General features: G+C 37.9%; 1 long non-coding RNA gene across 1 annotated transcript; it reads right to left on the bottom strand.

Moving 5' to 3' along the window:
* Positions 1-342: 342 nt before the first annotated feature.
* LOC108924823 (uncharacterized) lies at positions 343-23,746 on the bottom strand. The gene is made up of 3 exons (XR_001965342.2): positions 23,582-23,746; positions 12,493-12,586; positions 343-756 (listed from the first exon to the last, which is right to left on the bottom strand). It is a non-coding gene; the product is annotated as an uncharacterized LOC108924823 (long non-coding RNA).

Genomic DNA, 23,746 nt, shown 5'->3' on the forward strand with positions numbered 1-23,746 from the left:
CACTCAAAATCTTGACTATATTATGTTGAAATAATTATCAGAAATTTTCAGTGCCTCCAAACACATTTAGATGAAATTAAAGAACTTTCAAAAAAAAAGAAGAAAACGTCATTGTTTTACATCCAGATAACACCGCATATTATTATCTGCAGATAGAATATAAATAATAATTTAAAAAAAAACAGGAAAACTCCAGCAGACATTGACTGTAAACACATACACATTGAAATAACTGAAATGTAGAAAGACACCAACGTTGGAGAAGAACAAACAAGGCGAAGGTGCTTTTTTTATCGGGGTACCTGGAGCACAGATACCAAGGAGAGCTTCACTCTGGGACGGATCATGAGGGGCCCGGGCATCATTTTGATGAAACATGCTGTACACCACGCACACGGGGCCGATACAGCACAGATATGTCCATAAATTGTAAGAACCCCACGCTGTACATTAATTATCCATTACTATCATTATTATTATTCATTACTTTTCAAATTAAGGTTTCTACCAAGTGGAGCCAGCTACCTAGACATATTGCTCTTTGGGGAAGGTGTAAGGAGCGATCGAACCTGGAACCGGGCACCTGAATGCTGGATTGCTGGAGGGAAGGTGTGTGTAGGGGTTCTGTGGCAGATACGTCAGTGGAGGGTACACTGAAGGGGGGTGGGGATCAATGCAATCCTCTTTGTTGCAGGCAAGGCGATAGCTCACATAGTCAGCTGTGTTGGGTAGCTCTTCATAATGCTTCCCAGGGTTCTGCGAAACCAAGAATAAAAAAGGAAAATAGGGGAAGAACAGAAAAAAACAACAGAGCCATAATATCTATGACGGTACAAAAAGTTAGTATCTACATGAAAGCTTCTATCTGCATCACTCAGAAGTAAACAATATGAACTACAACATATATTTTTTTACATTTTGTTTACACCACTGTGTTATGATTTCATTTTAATTATTATGATTTTTTTACTACATTATTCACCTTATCATATTAATCTGTCATTGTTTTACCTCATTACAGATGCTCCTTGACTAACGATGGCCATATGTTCAACGTATGTTGTTGTCGGCAACATCCAAGTTGTTCCACGGGCACGGTTAAGTGGGTGTGTGATAATTGCTTTTCTGGGTGGAGTCTAAGGAATTATACAGGTGCTCCTTGACTAACAATTGGGTTACGTTCCAATAAACCCATCGTAAGTGGAAAAATCGGAAGTCGGAAAAGAAGACAGTACCGCACCTATCGAACATCATAGCCTAGCCCAGCCTACCTTCAACGTGCTCAGAACACTTACCATAGCCTACAGCTGGGCAAATTTAAGCAGGAGACACACATGGGCATTTAGTAGACATGATGGGATGTGAAAACACAAAATAGAATGACGCTTTCAACAGAGTATCGCTTGTTTACACTTGCGATTGTTCACACTCGTTAGCGTGATCGCTACAAAGACCGCAATCGTGCTTGAGTGGATGCTGTGGCTCGCTGCCATCGCCCAGCATTGGGAGAGAATATCGTACCACATATCGCAAGCGCGGGAACAGATCGAAATTCAAAATCCGGAGTATGGACTCTACCGAATGTGTATCTCTGTCGTATCATCGTAACTTTGAAAAAAATCGTAAGTCGAACCATCATAAAAAGAGGAGCACCTGTATATATTACTTACATGCTTTCGCTTATGTATAGATATATAATATATAACAATGCATATTTACAATGTTAATCTATCTGCAATTATTTATTCTTTTATACAGGTGGGGAATTCTACTGAAACAACTGAGGATAAGTATGTTTCTCAAGAGTATTTCAGCTAAAATTAAGATTTAAACCTGCAGCTTTCGGGTCCCAAGGCAGCAGCTCTGACCACTATACTATCATCTGTCTTTAAAAAAACAAATCTCTGAGAGTAACTCCGCTATTCGGAAATTCCTCTTAACTGGGACCATGTGAAGGAGACCTTCGGATGTCTTTGTTGCCATCAGACAGTTTTGAGGAGTATGAAAAGTCAGAGGAGAAATGTGTAGGAACGTGCATCTGTGATGGAGAACATCTGGTAAGAACTGTAATAAACCAGTTTTTTAAGCTTTATTGTGCCTCGTAATTGAGACTCCAAAGATCCTCAAACTGAAAAAAGATCAGTTCCAGTAATGTGCTTGAGTGCTTTTCCACAGCTTACCGGACAATTAAGTACATTACAAAAGTAAAGCGGATTTACAACAGAAAGAAAGTCTCCAAAAAAGGACTGAAAAGTTCTAAAAGTGCACATCTCATATTAGTTTATTATTTATGATGCTGAAGAAAATTAAAAAAAAAAATCAGCTGTTGAGGTCAAAAATAGAGCTGGGCTCTTAGTGCCCCTTTCAAAAGTTAACATGAGAGATTCCCAGTGAATAATTAACTTTTCTACGTATACTTTTTGTTTTGACCTTTTCAGTGCCAGGTGACAATAGCGTTAGTCTCCTTTCCACTTTCAAAACTTTTAATTTTACTGCAGAATGCATCCAGGCATCCCATAACACCATAATAATGGTCATTTTATCTTTTTTAATCTTATCTACCCAGTGTCTGATGAAATGAAAAATTGTTTGATTTTTCTGATCTTATTGGACATTGTACATTTTATTTCAGATATCAGGTACATTGCTCTTGGTCGTTATTTTAAAAGAGAACTGGTTCTCAAAGGTTTTTATCACATTAAATAAATAAATTAGTTTTTCTCAACATTTTTACTTTTTTACAGTTTTTAAATTGTCAGAAGTAAACGTAGAAAGTCACTGCCTGTAAAAAGATGCCATAAAGATAGGGGAAACATTCACTCGTATCACTTTAAAAGTAAGCGGAAGCCCAGGGATTATGCGACAGCTGTAACTCTGCAGTATGGATGTGGGATAACATCTGGCCCCAGCCGGTTGCAACAACACTTCAGTGATCACTCATTATGATCCATTTATTTCCAGTATGGCAACTCTCCATGTGGCATGTGGAAGCACAGCTCACTTTTCAGATCAAAGTTCCTCTAAAATATTTTCTATTCGGTAAAATGTTGATTGGCTACATTTACAATTTCGCACAGAAAATAAAGGTATTACTCTGTGCACAAAGAATATAACAAAAGAGTTATTGACAGCTATAGTTTGTTTGTTTACCAAAGGCACCCCTCGTCCCCAGCGGCACCTTATCCTGTGTGCTGTTGTAACTTTGACTCTCTCTGTGTGTGTGTGTGTAGTATCATAACTTCATGATGCTGTGTGGTCATCTGTGCTTTACTGTTTCATATGTAAATTTGAAGCAAATGACAAAGCAATGAAGCAATTTACTTATTTTTCCTCTAAGCCATTCTCAGAACAGCTTTAACTGACAATAAGCAAAGGAAAGAAAAAAAAATAATCTAAATGTCTCCAGGAAGCAGCCATCTGACAAGTATAGGAGGTTAGGAGTAAACACATGATTTAAGCCACTAAAGTGTTTTAGGACAACTGAGAGCTGACCCCGGATAAGCAAAGGTTAATCTTTTCTTCTCGGAACGGCAGAACTGATGGGAACTCGACGCACATCACTGAAATAGTGAAGTTAAGTGAAACAGATACTGCAACATATTACACGAGGAATCGAAAAAGCCACACAAGTTCTTTATTTCACTTATTAATGTTATTTGGAATCAGTGAAAATCTCTCTGCTACCTTCAGTAGTATTTATTCTAGGATGCATCCATGTGCTCGTTATGTACATATGTACATAACATTTTTATTAAGAAAGGCATCAAAAAGTGAAACATATTATTGGTTGACAAAAAAAAACTGAACAGTATAACACCTTAATATTTATTCAGTGGGTTCAGGGATTTTCAGAGTCTCACAGGTTTCTAATAATTATTTGCGGTATGAACCCAAATCCAAGTTTTCTATGAATTCCCATGGCCATATGAGAAGAAAGAGATGAACAGATTGTGAAAATGACTATTTGAAATTGAGTTAAACTAGCAAAAAGTAATATGGTGCTCTATGCGCCATTATCTTTGGGAACATGTTACGCAGGTAGAGGAGAAAAGAAAAAAAAAACTGATTTACTTGAAAATCAGATCGGTTAGTCACTTTCCAGTTTCCATGTTCAAGAAAAGATTCCACAAGTTACAAAAAGCAATAACTCTGGCAAATACAGAGATCCCGAGAAAAAAACTCAAGAGACCTTGTTAATTGTTGTCCACAATTAAACTTTTTGGCTGAACAGAATCTCAGGAAATTTCTAACAGTTAAGACTTCCAGCTGCAGCAGCAATGATCACAGATACAAATTAAATAAACATGTTTTACTTAACATAAAAGAATACATTTAAATTATCATTTAATTTTTTTCCCCAAAAACTGCACACAAAGTTATCAGAACGAAGCAATATATTGATCCTGTAATTCAGGTATTAATATGTGAACCTCTTGAAGTCACGTGTGACAATGCAGTTTTTCAGTTTCTTCCCTGCTATGCAAATAGTATACTGCACATTCGTGGTGTGTTTGGTGGTCAATGTATGTATCAAATTTACCACAGCCACAGAACCCCTTTCTTGTCTGGCTGGAGTTTGTTATTTAAGTTCATAGTTCATCAAGCGCTCTTCATAATAATATAATATAATCTGTTAACTTGGAAACACCAGTCTAGCTATGAAGTGAAAACGCAACTGGTGTTTGTAATTAGTTCAACTGTGTTGTAAAATTTAAACAGCAACATTTTAAAAAGTTTAAACACCAGAAATATCATTTTTCTTGCAGCTGTTTGTGAGTGAATTAGAAAATAAAATAAATAAATATGACAAAAAATTTGAATTTATACAATAAAATGTGCCAGTTTTTGTAATTTAATATATTCCTACATTCCCTACAGGTGTGACCTCTGTTCTATTCAAGAACAGCAGAGACATTTTAAAATGTCAGAAAAATATTCTTTATTTACAAAATCAATCAAGAAAGCTTGAATATTAACCAAAACAATAATGACGGCTATCACTTTCTAAAGCAACTCATCGGATTAAACATATCGACATGATTTCTCACTGCTTCTGCCCCAGGCTTCCTGATCAGCTGTGTGAATATAACAATGACATGCTAAATTATTCCATTCAAAACCCCCATTTAAGTCAGAGAGGTTCCTTCTGCCGGCCGAGAGCGACATTTGATGACCACTGTCTTAAAACAGAGAAGGAACAGGCGGTCATCTGGAGAACGTTCGGACACGACCACAGTTACACACATGATTTCAGTAATATCGTTCTCCCTATTAGTCACTCGCTTGGCGAAAAAGCTCGTAGAGGTTCCATGTGATTGGAGCCACTCTGTAGGTGAAGATGCCATTTGTCACACTCCCTGGTGTTTGACACCTCATGCACCAGATCTGGTTCAGGTACCAGATACGTGACACCTCCCCAGTGCGAGTAGGTGACAATCTTTTCTCCGATGAGGGATGTGACCACAGAGGGACACGAGATGTAAGGGCTATGACTGTGCCCTCGATGGTCAAGGTTACAGTGAAACTCATTCTGGGAAGAAAATATTGCTGCATTTCCTCCTTTTGTGACCTTCTGCGAGGTGCGAGGAAGGGACTACAGCAAATTTTTTCATTCTAGCTCTCCGGTGTAGTTAATTCTCCTGATCAATTAATTTTCTGTAGTTTTAAGGAGATTGATTTGTTAATATTTCCTTCGAAAAAATCTCTGTGCTGGTGTTTAAGGAGGACAGGGAAAAAAAAAAAAAAAAAAAAAAAAACAACTGCAAGTGCAAAAACCCCAGAAAAATTTCAGAAAACCCCTGGGTGTGTTGTGGTAAAAATCTGTATAAAAAGGTTGTACACAATGGCAGATTTTTTTCAAACCAACCTTTCATGCTGGCAAAAACATCAAGTTCGTCCTACATTGAAATACTTTAAAATTTAAAAGTACATAAACTAAATGATCTACAACACTTGAAACACGGTTTTAAAAAGAAGGCCACAGGATTTGTGGTATAATCACGCTGTCATTGAACCTGTTACACATTTTCATTCTATGGGAAAGGGACTCTCCTTAGGAAGTGCAAAACATCGTAATAAAATTTTTATTTCTGGAAACATACTTGTTCTACGATCCAATTTCATCAGTCTCTATGATGTACACATATTGTTTTTTGATAACTGCAGTTTAAACTGTTTTGTTGCTGTCATGTTTTTCCACACAGCATTTCTTAAAAATTATTTGAAAACTGCTAAGGTGAGTCCCCTTTTCATCACATTAATGTACTATATATGTAAATTAAATAACGGCTACTTACATGAACATCCAGCCAAAGAAGAATGTATTGTTTATGCATTCATTTATTTGTTACAAATAATGTCCAGTTTATTTTTCTGAATGAAAATTATTATTGTAATTTAGGAATACCAATCTAATTAAACTAAATGGACTGCATATGTACACCTGTTTTATTCTTTACTGCCCACCATGTCCCATTAGATACAGTGTATGGAGGTCTAATAATCATAAACTATGCAGCTGAGTGCTAGCAGAGATTATTAGATGTACACATACAGTTATTTTCAATAATCTGAATTTAAGAGTGTGGAAAAGCTATTTGTTTCCTTCAAATATGTATTGTATTGGTCCAAATAAACTAAAGCAAGAACATTTGCTCCACACTTGAGAACACTCAACATGAAAAATTAAAAATGTTTCCAGAAATGAAAAAGAAGTCTAGGTCATTTCATAAGTTTTTCGAAGATAAAGTTTCTTGTTCTGATTTTTAAGTGTGACAAGTTGCTTCCAGTGCCATGTCTGTGAGAAACTGGCTACCTTCTACTTCTATTAACACTGAAAATATTTAAATCCATATGTCAATATATTTTTATACACAATGCATTGTACTTATGTACATAGTCTTATGAAATACACAGATAAATTTTATTGGACCCAACCTAAAAATGAATAAGAGGCAAGTCTTGTAGCAGCAACATTTCCAGAGCCCACCATTAAGAAAGATGTTATTCATGCAGAAAACATATAGTGGAGTCTTCCAAAAAGCTATTCGAGAGACTTTCATGCATCCTGCAGCACAAGGACTCTCTAAGCCTGGCATTAACAATACCATGGAAGCTTCCAGAAGATGTGACCTACTCCAGAGCAGTTCTACAACATCACCCTCTTCAGTGCCATTTGTGCCATGCGCAGCCAGGAGAGGAGAGGAGAGGAGAGGACAAGGCTGTGGTTGTGGTTGTGGTCACAGTTGGGGTGAGGAGAGGAAGCTGGGAGTGGCAAGACTACAGCCGATGCTTTATTGAGGGAACAGAAAAAGAGATTTCTCCATGTAATTTAGGTTGAGATGATTACTTCTTTCCTTAGGCAATTCTAGAAAATTTTGAGCTACTTAATTTTCAAATTAAACGAAAAACTAAGTCAAGTAACGATTACTTGTATATATTTTCAACAAGCAACCCTTTGTCTCATCTGTAATACAATGGATTCAGTGACAATATAAATCCGGAAATTTTATATCACATTAGCACAACATTACTTTTTAAAGACTGGAATCATAATTAATTCACATTTATAGTTAGTGTTGAAAAATGAAATGTTATAAAAATCATTTTCATTATGTTGCTAGCTACATTATAAACAATTTAAAACAGTCATTTAAAAAAAAAATATTTATATATATTATACACGTACACTGAATGTCTTCAGTAGTAGTGGAGCCAAAAAAAAAGTCAAGCATAATTTAATACAGAGCAGGAACAGTAGCTCGGAATCATATGAAACATGGATATATATGGAGGTGTATCACTGCACGGTGACATATGCAAGGATATAACTCAAGGGTTGGCAATTCTAGTCTTTGATGGCAACAGCCTTGCAGGTGTGTCAGTTACTCTTTAAATGGCAGTGTGTTTGAACCCAAAAAGCAAAGACTGCCAATCAAACGATGCCCAAACGATAGCATCGATGATATCAGAGAGTGCTGAGCCTAAAAGAGAAGCAAGATGCCCTGAGGCCTTCAATGACTGCAATTGCCCTCCCTTGAAGAAGAGAAGAGAAACAATGACCAGAGGGGGTATTTCAGGTAGATGGAGAAAGTGCACCAGTGTGTGTACCTTGAGGCCAGACTTTGAGCAGAAAAGGCCTCGTATGGCATGCGCTAGTGTAAATTAGGCTGGATGGTCGCGTACTCGACAAGGTCCCCGCCAGTGTGAACGGAGCTTCGCGGGCAGGGCGAGGAGGCCAATGCCGAAGTGTCCAGCTCCGCATACTGGACATCATAGTCCTTGTGGCCAGAGTTCTAGAGATAAGAGAGGTAAGAGGAGTGTGAGGACAGACGCATAGCGAGGCACGAAAGAGAGAGAGGACAGACAGCAGGTCAGCTGAAGAAATGGGGATGAGAGATGATAAGGTTGAGAGAAGGACAGAAAAGCCAAGTTGGATGAAAAATGTTATGGCAACACTGGAAATTAGGAAGAAACTGGGGAAAAAACTGATGAAACATAACGATGACATGGAAAATTCAGTCGGCCGCACTGAAGGGGAAAAACACAGAGATAGAGGTATCTTGAGCCTGAAAACAGAGAGACGTGACATAAAACAGACTGCGAGAGCAGAGGGCAAAGAGGTGGAAAACCAGATAAACGTCAACGACAAAAAAGAACGTTTGCTTTCCTTGGTCCAAACTCAACGTTCGCTTTCCACTACCTATCCGCGTATCAGCAATTATTTCTCGATAATTATCATTACACGTTCTTCATCCGATATTTTTCCAGTCAGAAAAAAAACATCTCTATTATATATACAAATATGATATGATAGGACCAAAGAAGTCAAAGAGACCCTTCCACTGGAAGATAAGGGGCACAATGACACAAATAACTACAGAGGGAAAGGTTAAAACCAATTAATTCAGTTTACTGCAGATGCTGCATTCTGCATCCAATACAATAAAATTTTTAAGCTACCGAAAGATGCAAAACTTTAGTTTCTAGGAGGTTTTTCTCAGAAATTCATCAAATCGCTCTGGTAGCAGGTGGGGTGAACATTTCCTCCTAATATTGTATTTTGAGCCCATAACGAGGCTGGATATTTGGGTTCATTTTAGAATTAAGGCAAGTATTTCTTGTTTTCTTCCCTTTTCAGTCTACCTGCATGCGGCTGGCGGAAGTGTGGTCATGGTCAAGGGTTACAGCATTGACAGCGGCAGCATGCTCGAAAATGACCATGGAATTAGTCAGAGGGACAAAAGAATGCTTTCAATAATTGAAGTTCCTCCTTTGTCTCTTTACAGCAGGATTGTCTTTCACGCTGTCAAGAACAGCAGATATTTTTAATATTCATAGAGTGATGTTTGCAGCCTTTTACATCGAACCCAGAAGCAAATGGGGAGAGCAGAGCAGTTCCAGGGCTAATTACAGCAACATGATGTACCGAGTGCTGATGGATCTCTCCTGAGACGAGGGGCTTTGGCCCAATGAAGCTCCATGATTACTTTCAAGATGTATTAAATGACTGGGCTGCCACATGCTCTCTTACACGCGCACACACACACAGACACACACGGCAAAATTGCTGGAGCAACACAAAAACCTGGCTGTGTTTCGCAGTTTGATGCTAGGGGTCCCATGGCTTATCGCCTGTAACACTAGTGAACAGGGTTACTTGAGGAATGCAGTAACTGAGAAAAAATGTAACACAACAAACACACACACCTAGAGATCATTGAGCTTTACACATTACTAGAAAGTAACGCACACAATCAAAATGCCAGTTACCTGACATTCCGGAAAAAATAGCAGTAAATATAATTTATATTTTTAAGAATTGATGATAATAATAATAATGTGCAGTAATACTGACAGCTTAAAATCAGTTCTGGAAGAGAAATCTTTGGGGAGTCAATTCTGAACAATTAGGGAGAATACAAGTGTTCTCAGGGTTAATTTAACACTGACAATTTCACTGTGGAGCATCATATGGAAACAAGATCTTGCACGATGATAAAAAAAATGACAAATTGTCAATGGTAATGCAAAATGAGCAATTATAAGCTTTTTGATGAGAACCCATACCTACTGTATATACGATAATACTTTCAAATACCTTAGCTGAGAGCTAGGAGGATATTCATTGAAGAATGTTTTATGCTTATTGCGGACAGAAAAAACTCATATATCATTTTCTCATATATGTGCTGTATCTAGTGTTGGGAAGTTGAACCATTATTACACAGAAAGATAATTAAATTTATTTTCAGTTGATTTTTTTTACACACCTTGTCCAATTTAAAAATTTGCTCAACATTGAATCAAGCAGATCTCTATTAGTTTTTAATTACAATTTTGGATAATGTCTCCTTCCAGCACAATGAAAATGAATTTACTATTTTACTAGGTGAATTCATAGTAGCAGTAGCACATTACACTGTCAAGTATTTAGAAACATGAGATGAAATAATGCAAATAATGAAAATAATAATTTTTTTTTTTTTTAAGTTTAAAGCATTTCAAGTTGAGATTATTTTTGAAAATATTTTGAAGACCTTTTTGAAATTATTTGTTTGATATTTTCGATTTTTTGGGGGTGTTTCCAAATAGTAACTGGTGCTATTTTTGCATAGTTTTTACTAGTTTTACTACTAGTTTACTAGTTCTGGAATAGTATCATAGCGGTGGAGAGTATCATGTAAAAAACGTTTCTAAATCATTTTTAACAAGTGATAGAGCCAGTATATCTGAAGTCAGTGACTTATAAATAAATCAAGTGCAATATGGACAGGCCCCTCTACTGACTGATGTGTTAATGGCAGATACTCATTAATCATGTTGTTAAACGCTGTGTGCTAATTTCACATGAATATCCATTTTGATTTATGTACGGACAACACAAAACGTAGGAAAATCACTCATTGTACCCTTTATGTCTTAAATGCCACGTTGGACTATTCATCATTGGACAAGCTTCTTCCAACCTCGGTTCCTGTATCTACCGGCTCCTCGTTGGGGGTGCTTCTGGCAACTTCTACTTCTATCTTTCGATCAGCACAATAAACTTTACAAACCGTGTTTTCTGCCAGGCAAACATTAACTGCTAGGCCAAATCATGAATTCTTGCATGACAACAAGAAAAGCTGGATGGGAACGGAAAAGAGTCAGACCTTTGCCAGAGTTTTTTTTTTTTTTCCATGAAGCCTTTCGATCTCCAAAGCTGCAAACCCATGCATGATTCAAGAGCGTCTTCTCCTCTTGTCAGAGCAGAAAGTCACTCACTGTATAATGACAAAGCCATTCAAAGTATGCCTCGTGCTACTGTGTAAAGATCGGCCCCTGGCTCTGCTCGGCGTACTTCGCAGCAACAATCTCCCATTCGGTATCGCTCGGAAAAAAGTCAGAGTCTGCTTTCCCTCAAGCTACAGATAGTACAGCATGGAACAGAAGTATGAAGATCTACGTGTCCACTATTCAGGCAATTAATGTTCCTTAGTTGGCAATGAATGATGTAAAGAAAAACCACATGGGAGATGAAGCTGAATTTCACATGAAAAGGCCACGGCTTGGGACATTTCATCCACTGAACTTGTCACCTCCAGTGGCAGTCATGCAAAGGTTATTATTTCAGGTGTGGTCTGGGTCACCAGATACTGGAATCATTGCTTTTCAACAATATGCATTATAACAGCACTTTTGTATGAGGGTAAGTCAAAAAGTATCTGCAACAATCTTGATAAAGTTTTCGACGTAAAATGACATAGAAATATTTTGAGTTACCCTCTTAAAAATGTTCCCACTATTTCATTTCATGCATCACACATCCCAGACAAACACCCCTTACATGAGTGGGCAAATTATCACTCTGACTATCAAAGATTCGTTCATTCTCTCATCTTACATTTGTTCATCCATTTCACACATTTCTCCAACGCAACTTACAATACTAAGCTACTTACACTGATTTACCCATTTATACAGCTGGGTAATTTTTACTGTATAAATTCAGACCATATTCTATATATTTGAATTCTAAGTAATGCATACCTGTGGTTAAAATACTACAGTGATTACAGTGATTTCAGTTTTTCCTGATGATCCCCTGGAACCCCCTGAAGGTGAATGTGAAAATCTTGAATGTCACCCCCTTGAAAGTGGTCACAAAAATAGCCACACTTTGCAAACAAATTTCACTCACAGATTTAATGCAAAGCTTTCGTTTGTGACGGCAGATAGTTAATATACAGTACTTATGGAGCAATCAGCACATGCAATATTGTAAAGCAGTGGAGTACAGTACTATGTGTAATGCAAACACACCAGTTTCAGGTAGTCCACATATTTACTCACAGGTATTACTCTGTGTGTAATGTAATAATACAACAAGCAGTAAAAGCTTAGGGATATAGACAAAAGCAGTGAACACAGTTTATTTTTGTGATTCTTTCATTGTTTTTGTTGCCTTATATGCATAAATGTGCAAGTGAAGTGAATTAATAGCCACCCTACCTGGATTTCTTCAGACGTCAAGTGGCACTTGAATTCAGTGTTCTTCTTCTTGGGTGGGGGAGGGGCTGGCTTGTGAGCTGGAGGGAGATCGGTCCTGTTGGGAACGGAGCCACATCACGCACAGTCAGTGCACAGCCATGGCTTCGAGCGGTTTATAATGATCACACTTCCCTATGCAAGAGACAACAAGAATCAGCCGCACATCGCTTTCATAATTTTTGAATTATAATAGCTGCCGGGCTAACAGCTCGGATTTAGGCCAATTTGTCGCCGGTGCCCTTTAAATGGCGGTTAGATATGAAGGAAACGCTCATAATCGGACGAGGGTGTAATGGTCGGGCGAAGAAAACAGAGTCGGGGTTACGAAGACCGTTGCCAGGCTGCTCCTGCAGAGCTGTATAGTTAGAGGTGTCACTCACAGCACTCAAACTGTTGGCCTGAAATGTCCTCCTGGGCGTCTACAGCATACAGCCTGTTAGTGACAGACACACTGAGCACCTCTACCTATGTCCCATCAGTATCCGTGTGTGTGTGTGTGTATAATGATCCTGGCATTAATAGTAAGGCAAATGGTTTGATCCATATTTTACTCTTTTGGCACTTCAGTGGGTTAAAGAAAGTCAGCATTTAACAGTAGAGTTCCATTGAATGGGAATAATGTTAATAGAAGGGGACAAGAAATTTAATAATTTATTATTTTGTATATGTATTTTTTTCTGTCAGTTCCGCAGAAGATCAATGACTACTAGTCACTTTTGAAAAATTCTTATTTTTTACCTTTGTATTAAACTTGCATTTCAAGTTTCCTCAGACAAAGGCATCAGTTAAACAAACAATAGAACAGTAGTGATAGATCACTGAAATATTTAACCATTTGCAAAATCCAACTCATTAGGCATCAGGCACAAAGGTCAGTGTTCAAACAGTGTTTCCGCTTAAACAGCAGATCATATTTATGTGTAAAATGAAAAAAAAAGGAAAATAAATTTCATATGAATACAGGGGCAGTAATGTCACAAGCAACACAGGTGTACAAGAACGTAATTTTTTTTAAGGCTAAAAGTGAGGTCATTCATTCTCTGAGCAGATTTGAAGGGTTTGAAGAATGACAAGCAAACAGTTTTATTATTGGCAAACATAAGTCATCTGAGCCGCGGGTAACGGAGATGTTGGTTAGGGCACCAAACAAAAACTTCAAAGACATGAAAGCTCCATTTGATCAACAGACGAAGCTCACACCTTCTCCACTGTGTACTTAAGGCTGCACAGGGATTACATCACACAATTCTGCTCAATAAAATCACACTGGTTGTGTAGCTACTTTTGCAAGTACAACACAGGTTACAAAAGTGAAAGTGCCTTCAATGCACGTCTTTTTGTCTCCCTTAATTTTCATATTATTCATACGTATATTACGAATAGATCATTAAAATTTTACAGATGGTGATCTCGTATGACTCAGTATTGTATACGTGGATACAAATTGCATGTATTCGTTTTTAAAATTTACAGATCATTACTTTGATTCAAATGCCTCCGAGCGGCATAGCAATAACAATGAATATATTTCTAGAAAATTCCATTTGTACTTCACCATATGAAAGAATTCAAATATACTTTTATTTGCAAAAAATTAACTGCCAAGTTAGTTACAGGTGAAGGAATGATACGCACTCCACATATCCCTCCCTGGTGCCTCCCCCTCGATGATCTCAGCATTGCAAAACATGCAGGGCTGGCAGTAGGGTTTTGGCACCTCTAGGCAAGACTCAGTGTAGCACCCCTTACACCGCTATCTCTGAATATGGCAAAAAAAGGGTCTTTATTTTAGATATATATATACAGAGATTACAAAAAAGAAAAAATACAATTTTAATTTATAAATACGTATTTTTTTGTAATTATTTATGAAATGTATGACCATTGTATAGGAATAGAATACAAATGTATACTTTAATGACTGAAAATAGATTGAAAATTCAACTTTTTAAAGATTAATACTTGTTAAGGGAAAAAACTGTTATATGCTATTAACTGCGTAAACCGACTTTAATCGAAAATGTCACCTACAAAGCTACAACATTTCAAAGACACCGAGTGGATATGCCTCATACTAGTATGTAAGGTGGCAGCTCTTCAATTTTCAAATAAAACTTTCTATTATTCAGCAAGGTTTTTTTATTAATTTTCCAAGGTTACCATTTATTTTTCAATTTCAGTAGCAAATTTCGGCGACCCTAGGTGATTGCCCAGGTTCTCCTAATTATAAAACCAGCCCTGACAACATGACCTTTCCGCAAGGCTGAGTTGTGTCCACAGTGTCACAATGCAGGTTGTTCTTGCATATGTGCTCCTCTTAACCCTTTGTGCTCAGAACATTTTGGCTCTGAATTTCTTAGTTTCTTGCTTTGCACCAGAGTTCAATCCGAGGTGTGGCCTTACTACCACGACCTGGCGCCGCAGACCATAGTGCAGATAGCAATGTGTCACACACACTGAAGAACATGTAAGATGAAGACATCCCTTTGTTTTTTTTCCAAATCGGCAAGTTCAATTTACATGTAAATACAATGTAAGGTTATTATCTTGTTGGGTATCGCGTATATAGGAAAACAAAGCCCATTAAAAACGTGCGGGTGTACAACCAGGTGCGCTGCCCCGGCTTTGTCAGTGTTACCCTTGATCAGTTCCTGAGGGGAAGATGATGAGCAGCAGGTGAAATCATTTCTGCTCATGTCAATGAGCCCAAATAATTACCCACAGAGGGTGTGCTGCTCTCATTTACCCCCTCGCCTTGCCATAGCAACCATCAGTAAGTCGCTGGATTGCATCTAAGGGACCTCCACTGCAGTCCTCTGCTGCACCATTTCACCTTCATGCATGCTTCCTTTCACATTTTTTCTTTTTCTTTCCCTACTGTTCTGCTCATCTTTTGTCTGGAAAAAGGAGTGTTTGTTTTTTGTATCGTTCTTCTCCTGTTTTCATTTAGGCATTGCTCCCTTCCGTTTCTGCAAGTGGAAGAATCTTTTGCGGAGCATCTCTGGGCTGTCAGATTCGGATGACACTGTGGCTGACAAGGGCTTCTAATGTGTGAAACACAAACGTGCCGGAGGACCACGTCCCCAGGCACTGAGACACATATAAAGAATAGCATTCAAAGCTCCACCACTGCAACACCCTGGTGAACAATTTGCAAGAATATCTTTGCTCATGAATTACACATCTGAACATCTTAACAGCTTTGTTGTATTTTTTAAACGTCTATTTCTCAGTGAGTCACTTGGCGCTGAAAATTGCCAAAATCTCACGGAGAAATCGATTAAAACTGCGTACCACAAAAAAAGAAAAACTAGCTTTCCAGAAAATTAATTAATTATGCTCTCCTCTTTTACTCAAGAACCTGTCCACAAATATTCAGCAGACCTTCATTTATAATGAAAGTCATGTTTACCATGGAATTTCAGCTCCTTTTTGATTTTGTTTTCACAGAAACTACTGGGAAAGTAGTCAGACCTCCTGGGAAAATTATGCTACGTGAGAAGGTGGAAGAAGAGTCCAGAAAAAAAATATCGGCTCTTGGAAATCTCAAAAACATCAATAAAATCTGTATTAATAAAATCTATTTGTATCACCTTGAATTTTTTTAAATCTCATCTTATAATTAAAACAAAAAAAATTACATTTCAGTTTTTTTTTTTTTTGTATAATTTACAATCTTTTCGAGTGGCAGAATAACTTCAGACCTTTCACTGAGAGAGGTCTTTACTTTACTTGAAAACCATCAGAGTGTGTTAGTGACTTTAGACACTGCACAAGCAATTCCACTGATCTCTCAGTTAGTGGTTGCCAGAGGGGACATGCATTGCTCTTCCAAATAGTGCTTAATTTTCATTCATGGTGCCACGTAGTTTGAGCGGAAGAGAAAGCGGACTGGCAGGAACATGAACTGGAAGAGCGCATTCTGGCTGCCTCCTGTTTCCCAGCAGATATGAAAGAGCTGCACACACAGGTTCAGAAAAAAATTCTTTTGAAAAATCAGAATCGCTAACCAGTTTGCCTAGACAGAGCACAGGAGTTATATTTAATATATTTGTACAGTATAGCTGCAAATCTGTGCAATTCCCTGCCAAACCAAACTTTGCTTCTCTTGGTTAATTTAGACAATAATGCATAAGTGAAAAATTGCAAACCACTGTTGGAATTGATCTTTTCTAGGCTATTTCTGGTTCTTTGGAGTGTCAATAATAAGGCACAACAAAGCTTAAAATGTGGTTTATTACAGTTCTGAAGAGAAGCCCCTTGATGTTACCTTGCCATAGCCGGGCAATCTTTCCACCATGCTTATATACGCCCAGTTTCCATTAAACAGCCCATCCAAGTGTCAGCTAAACATAGAAGTTTCCTCATCCAGACATTTCAATGGAAGACAAAGACAAGGGAAAGTACCAAGTAAGATAAGAGAGTGAAAATAAAAGAATTCAATGAACACCATATATACACACACACATTGACTGAAACCGCTTGTCCTGAGCAGGGTTGTGGCGAGCCGGAGCCTAACCCGGCAGCATAAGGCTAGAGGAGGATGGAACACACCCAGGACAGGACGACAGTCCATCACAAGGCACCCGAAGCGGGACTCAAACCCCAGACCTGCCAGAGAGCAGGCATAGGCCAAACGCGCTGCGCCACCGCACCCCCTATACACCATACAGTGGTTACTATAGTAAACTGTATGTAAAAAATTATTAAAAATAAATGGTAGACTGTAGAGTATACAACAAAGAAAAATGAGTACACCCTAACACTACTGATGTCCTTTTACCAGAACACCAGTAACATGTCATTATTATTCAACCTGCAGTATAATAAAAAATGCAATACAAACCCAGACACATAAATAGAATGAATCATAGTTCAATTCACACAAGGCTTACACTCATATGCAAAATGCAAAAAAGGGAGTACAAACTACTTGGTATTTTATGCAATTTATACTGCTCCTTAGTAGAGAGCTAGATCCAGGTGAAGAGAGATGTTAGTTTAAAAAAAAAAAAGGTAATGAAAGTGGAGGAAAAAATTCAAATCATGTGAGGTTGAGCTACAGTTAAGCAACTTCTCTGAAGACCCTCACCTTCAATGTCGCTTTTTTGTCCCTTTTGACTCATAGCTGAATTAAATGAAATTAAGCTGAGAATAAAAATGATAAAATAAGTCTAATTGCTAAATAATAATGAGCAAGCTTAGGTGGGAAATTAAATGATACATCCTTTAGGTTGGGATCAGGGTTTTTCATTTCATATGACAGTGTCTTTGACTTTTAGTAATATTAAGATGGAAGAGTAAAATAATCTAATGCTCACAAAGAGAACCATAAAGTTTATTATTGATTTCTGTTCTTCAGAAGTGATTAAATATCTAAAATTTGTTTTTTGTTACATACAGTATGTATGACCACTGTAATGTACATCATCTGAACTGCTTGTCCCATACGGGGTTGCAGGGAGCCGGAGCCTATGCCGGCAACACAGGGCGTAGGGCTGGAGGGGGAGGGGACACACCCAGGATAGGACGCCAGTCCGCCACAAGGCACCCCAAACAGGACTTGAACCCCAGACCTACCGGAGAGCAGGATGAGGACCAACCCACTGCACCACCGTGCCCCGCCACCAGTGTAATGTGTTTTAATAAAATAAAGGGTAAAAAAATACTTGGTCATAATTCATTTCTCAAAGTGCTCTTAGAGTAATTTTATGTATACTGTAAAAGTATAACTTATCCAGGTTTATTTGTAAGATTTCACTAAGTCAGTCTTTATTGTTCTCTACTCATGGAACTGAAATCAGGTGGATTCCAAGCGATCTCCTAAAAAATGATATACATCTAGACACATTAAAACACATTAAAACAATCAGAGTAATATCGCCAATTTCCAGGTTGTATGCTTAATAAAATTATGAAAAATATAAATATATTAGTTTGTTCAAGATAATTTTATATGAAAAAACATCATGATTATTTTCCATTTATTTATTTATCAGAACTAGGTTACAGTAACATAGGGAAAGAAACCATTTACTAAAGAGTTGCAAATTCACACAGACCCTTCAGTAACACAGTAGGAGCAACCACTGAAGATGAACACTTTCTGGAGGGACACTATGCGTTTACACAAAAAGTTATGTTTAGTTACATCATGTATGTAAATGGAGACACAGACTTCCTTCCGTTTATAAGCTGGTTTTGTGCATTCAGTTTCTGTTGCACTCCGGAGCAGCCACTATCTCGCTCATAGTTTGGATTTGTAGATATGGCTGATCAAAATGTGTTCTGTTTATGCCGACAGTCTTTTTAGATAAACACACAACATTATCCATGCATCTCTAAAAAATATGGTCCACATTCAGCTCTACAGTACACTGTTTGAGGGAAATCAGTTAAGATTAGGATAATGGCACAGTGGCATCGGCTGGTGCTCAGAATCAAAGCAATATTTCAAACTGAGTTGTGATTTTCATTCAGCGATGTGGTACTTTTAATTTCTCTGGATGGTACTAATACCCTCAGTTTTTCTTTCTTGGGTATCAGCTTCATATCCAAACAAAAACTTTTATTATTTCCGAATTTACGCTTTACCATTAATCCTCTTCTTATTCATTTCCTTATTAAATGAATGTTACATATATCAGTATCTGGAAAACTGGTTATTAGAAATAGCTTGTGTTGCAGTTGGTGGTGTAGGTATGACAATCATACGGGGCCTTTTCAAAGCATGAAGTGGCAGAGACTGTGTCTTAAACTAAAAATACCAAAACTGGCAGTGACCATATTTACAGTAGAAAAAATACCAAAAATCCTTGTAACATAACATGTCTGCGTGAGTTTCTTCAGGTTTCAGCCTTTGTTTATAAACAGCTGTGCATTTCAACTATTCTTTTTTCACAAAGATTTGTGTTCCATGAACGACAGGCCCACGATATTCCCAAAATGCTGCCACATTCCTACATACAGTATTGTACAGTACTGTATTGCCCTCAGTGAGACAGGCAAAATATTTAATTTATTAGTGTCTGTCTATCTGTCTATCTATTTTAAAGTTTGATCACAATAATGTACATCCCAGGATCTTCACCGTTGTACAGCTTTTTATTGATGTAGTATCTCGGCTGCTTTGTATGCATTCACCTGGGAACACACGTGAGCAGGACGTGGACTGGCTAAAAAAAAGCATTTGAGGTCATAAGGACAAACTAACCCACGCAGCTGTTTACATACTTACCAGTCCAGCATTTACCGAAGGTAAATATGTCTTAATGTAATGTAACCATAGCATTTTTGCACAGCGAAAATATTGCTGTCTTGACGTTCAGGGTCCTAGGTGGACCTCCAGCCAGCTGCTCCACAATAAACACATTAGTTTGTTCTTGGCTGAACACACCACTGGAGACTCACTCAATATGTTATCATTAGAGACAGAATTTTGTGTCAGTACTTCATCAAGCTTCCCAGAAGGTTTTATCCTCCAGAATGAACCATGTGTAAAATTAGAAGCATTATCACACACTATTGCTGAGCATGATTGCTGAAAAGTTATACTGATCAAATCCAAAGTAGGCATTGTATTATTTCAGATGGGACATTATGTGCTCTAGTGTCCTCACTGTTCTGTCTAAAATTACCTTGAGCTTTATGCCTTGTCTTTTGAAAGACGACTCCTGTGTGAGCACCGAAAATTATCAATGGGGTAAATAATATACCAACCCAAGGTTCAAATATTAAATTCCTAAATATTGAGTTACGCATATGAGATCTGCTCATAGTCAAATGACTTTCAGGTAGCTTTCAGAAGCACATTATCGTACAACACTGTAAGACTACTTTGCACGCTCTTCACTTCTCAATCCATCAGTCCAACCAACCAACCATCAATGATTCCATTCAACTACTCAGTTAATCAGTCCAGCCAACCAACTATCAATTTATCCAGCTACCCAATCGCTCGATGAATCACTCCATCCAGCACCTACATGCCTTTGTTTCAGCACAGAATAATATGCACAGGTATAGCACTGAGGCTTCAGTAACCGGGGAAAATCACAGCACTGTGGATTGCGCGCACGCAACTGGAACTGTCATACACTACAAAGATTTGGTCACACAGTTTGCATGGTTTGTCACAGTTAATATGTTTAATGTTGCACGGTATATCCCTGGCTTAACTAGGCTTCTGGGTGCTTACTCCAGTGACACTGATGATGATGACAATAACAATGAAAACAACAATTATTATTCCATTCATTACTAGTAACTGCTAGTAGTCGATCCCAAAAACTGTACACTCCACACATACGGAAAAAAGTAACACTCATAGACTGTAAAGTAAAAAAAGAGAAACCTTCATGTTTAGAAGTTCAAACAAACTATACTCATGTTTAAATGTACACATAGATATCGTACAGAAGGAGGTATCTGTAACAGTTGACTAATTCTGTGATTATTTCTAAGTTGAGTCCATGGGCGGGCTTTCATTAGTCATAAAATCAATATGGAGACAAGTTTTAAGAGCAGTGCAGTGATTTTTGTGTGGGTGCTGTGTCTCCTTCCTTTTGGGGGATCTGTGATTTTATAGAGTAACAGTGTTTCAGTGCTACACAGTGTGAGATTGCAAGAGGACATGACAAATATGATGTACATGCTTCATCGTGAATTAATGTACATAAGGGATACTGTAAAAGAACTACTGGGGCTTAAGTTAGTATTCAGTCAATAATGGCAAAAGTTGATATCAGGGCTGTGGAGTCAGTACACAAAACCTTCGACTCCGACTCCAGTAACTCAATAATCGCTTCTGACTCGACTCCACGACTCTGATTCCGACTCCATAGGACTGCCCAAAAGTTGTGCATTATTTTGGGGGTTGATTTACCCGGCGAATATAGGCCTAAACCTACACTACACCTCTAATTTTTGGGGGTTGACTTACATGCCAGATTGACTTATACACTAGCATATACAGTACATTTTTTTCAGAGTCTGTACATTTTTACTGACTCCAACTCCAGTTACCGAATAATTGCTTCCGACTCCAATACTCCTCTGACTCCACAGCACTGGTTGATATCCACATATACATTATAAACGCATTGTAATTAGTGTTGCTTGAGCAAAAAATATCAGCGGTCATTAAAAAAAGTCAACCATCTGTACACAACAATATTCAAACACATCCAATTGTCCTTTAGATCCACACTTGGGTTTGACTTCAGCGATCTGCAATGAAAAATGCACAATTTTGTACAATAAGAAAATGTCTGTCCTCTACTTTCCAGCTTTGGGCTGGATTTTGTCACAGTTGAGCATACTTTGCTTTATTTTTACAGGAGACCTTGGGTCAAAATGTGTAACATAGTACAATATATTGTTTAATATGCATTAAGATATAAAAGTATATTTTTGAGTTACTGTGTGAGGGCTTCAGAAGTGCTTCTGAAATTAATCTTTTTTTGATGCGTGTCTGTGCTGACCTCTCCTTCAGGAGCTCTCCAGAGTCCTACGCAAAGCTCGCTGCAATAGACTCATGCCTTAACAAAAAGGGGTATTACTATTAAAAATTATACTTTGAGAAATTGCATTTGCATTTAAATCCAAGATTCTGGTAATTTTGTTTTCCTCATTAGCATTGCAGAAGCTGCCTACCTGTTACTGCATCTTTGTCTGAAGTAATAGTTAAATTCTCTTTTCCTTTGAATTCACTCGAAAGAGCTATGCTGCACATGGATAATGATGTCTTCACACATGAAGTTTAAACAATTCCAACGAAAGCCATACCACATGTATCTTGGAAAAGAACATCCTGAAGTGTTTAATACTTAGACAGGGGACAGAGTATAAATAAAAAAGAAAGTGTAAACTTTTTTTCCAAGTGAGTGCTATAATAAAATAATGAATATATATAATACGGTACATTCATTGTTCACTGATTATATGAAAAATAAATAAAAATTAATGGAAAAATTATATAATATATAGTATACAGATAAATAAAACATGACTTAATAACCATTATAGGTGGATATGGCTTTAAATAAATTTCACATCACCTTTGAAACAGTGGCTTGATGAAGAGTATTAATTTTTCTATTTACCCTTTCATAAACCTATTATTTTCTTAATTAAACACATTTATTTCCTTTTTATAATTTTACTTAGTGTATGTATTGCCGGAGGGGGGTGCGGTGGCGCAGTGGGTTGGACCACAGTCCTGCTCTCTGGTGGGTCTGGGGTTCGAGTCCCGCTTGGGGTGCCTTGCGACGGACTAGCGTCCCGTCCTGGGTGTGTGCCCTCCCCCTCCGGCCTTATACCCTGTGTTACCGGGTTGGCTCCGGTTCCCCGTATGGGACACACGGTTCTGAAAATGTGTGTGTATGTATTGCTGTTCTAAGTATTTACTATTTAAAAAATTTAATATTGTTTAAATACAGTGAATAAAATGACTGCAGATTTTGTTTATTTTAGTTCAAGACGCTTAGTAGTTGGCACGATGTGATTTATATACTGTTCCCAGTTCAAAAGTAGCTGATCTATATGGAAAACATACACATCAATCCTTGGTCACAATCAAGTTTCCTCCCATCATAAGAATTTTATATTTCATATTCAAGCCAGGTAAATAATCAGTGGGAATGGCTTTCTAAAAGATGCAAATGATTTAAATTCCCTTTGCAGTTTGCCTTCATTTAAATAAGGTGACCGCTGTATTGTGAATGACTGTATGCACTTTGGAACCCCCCCCAACCCCCAGGTAGCATAATGGTTACTACTGCTATGTTGGACTGCAGAGATTACAGGTTCAAACCCTACCCCCTACTGTAATGCCCTTGAGTAAGGGACTTATCCTGAAATTACTCTAACAAAAGCAGATAAATTAGTGTAAAGTAGCTTAAAGTTCAAGTGTCAGCTGAATGAATAATTGCTCCTAGAGGGCTGTTACTTCATGTAGATATGGTGTTAGGAGTTGACCATGTCTGTTGACTTTAACCACTGAAAACTTGATCCCTAGGACACGAATGTCCCTGCATGAGGTGAAACTTACAGGTCGTTGTCGGTCTCCGTGCGAGTCTTCTGCTGCCGTCTGTAGACCACAAACACAGTGACGGCCACTCCAATGATGAGTCCACCAGCTACTATGATCCCCAAGATGCCGATGAAGCCTCCAGGGCCACCTTGTGGCAACGGCTTCTCTGCAAAGTGAGAGGAA

Source organism: Scleropages formosus, chromosome 3 (assembly GCF_900964775.1).
Source record: "Scleropages formosus chromosome 3, fSclFor1.1, whole genome shotgun sequence".
Taxonomy (NCBI): Eukaryota; Metazoa; Chordata; class Actinopteri; order Osteoglossiformes; family Osteoglossidae; genus Scleropages; species Scleropages formosus.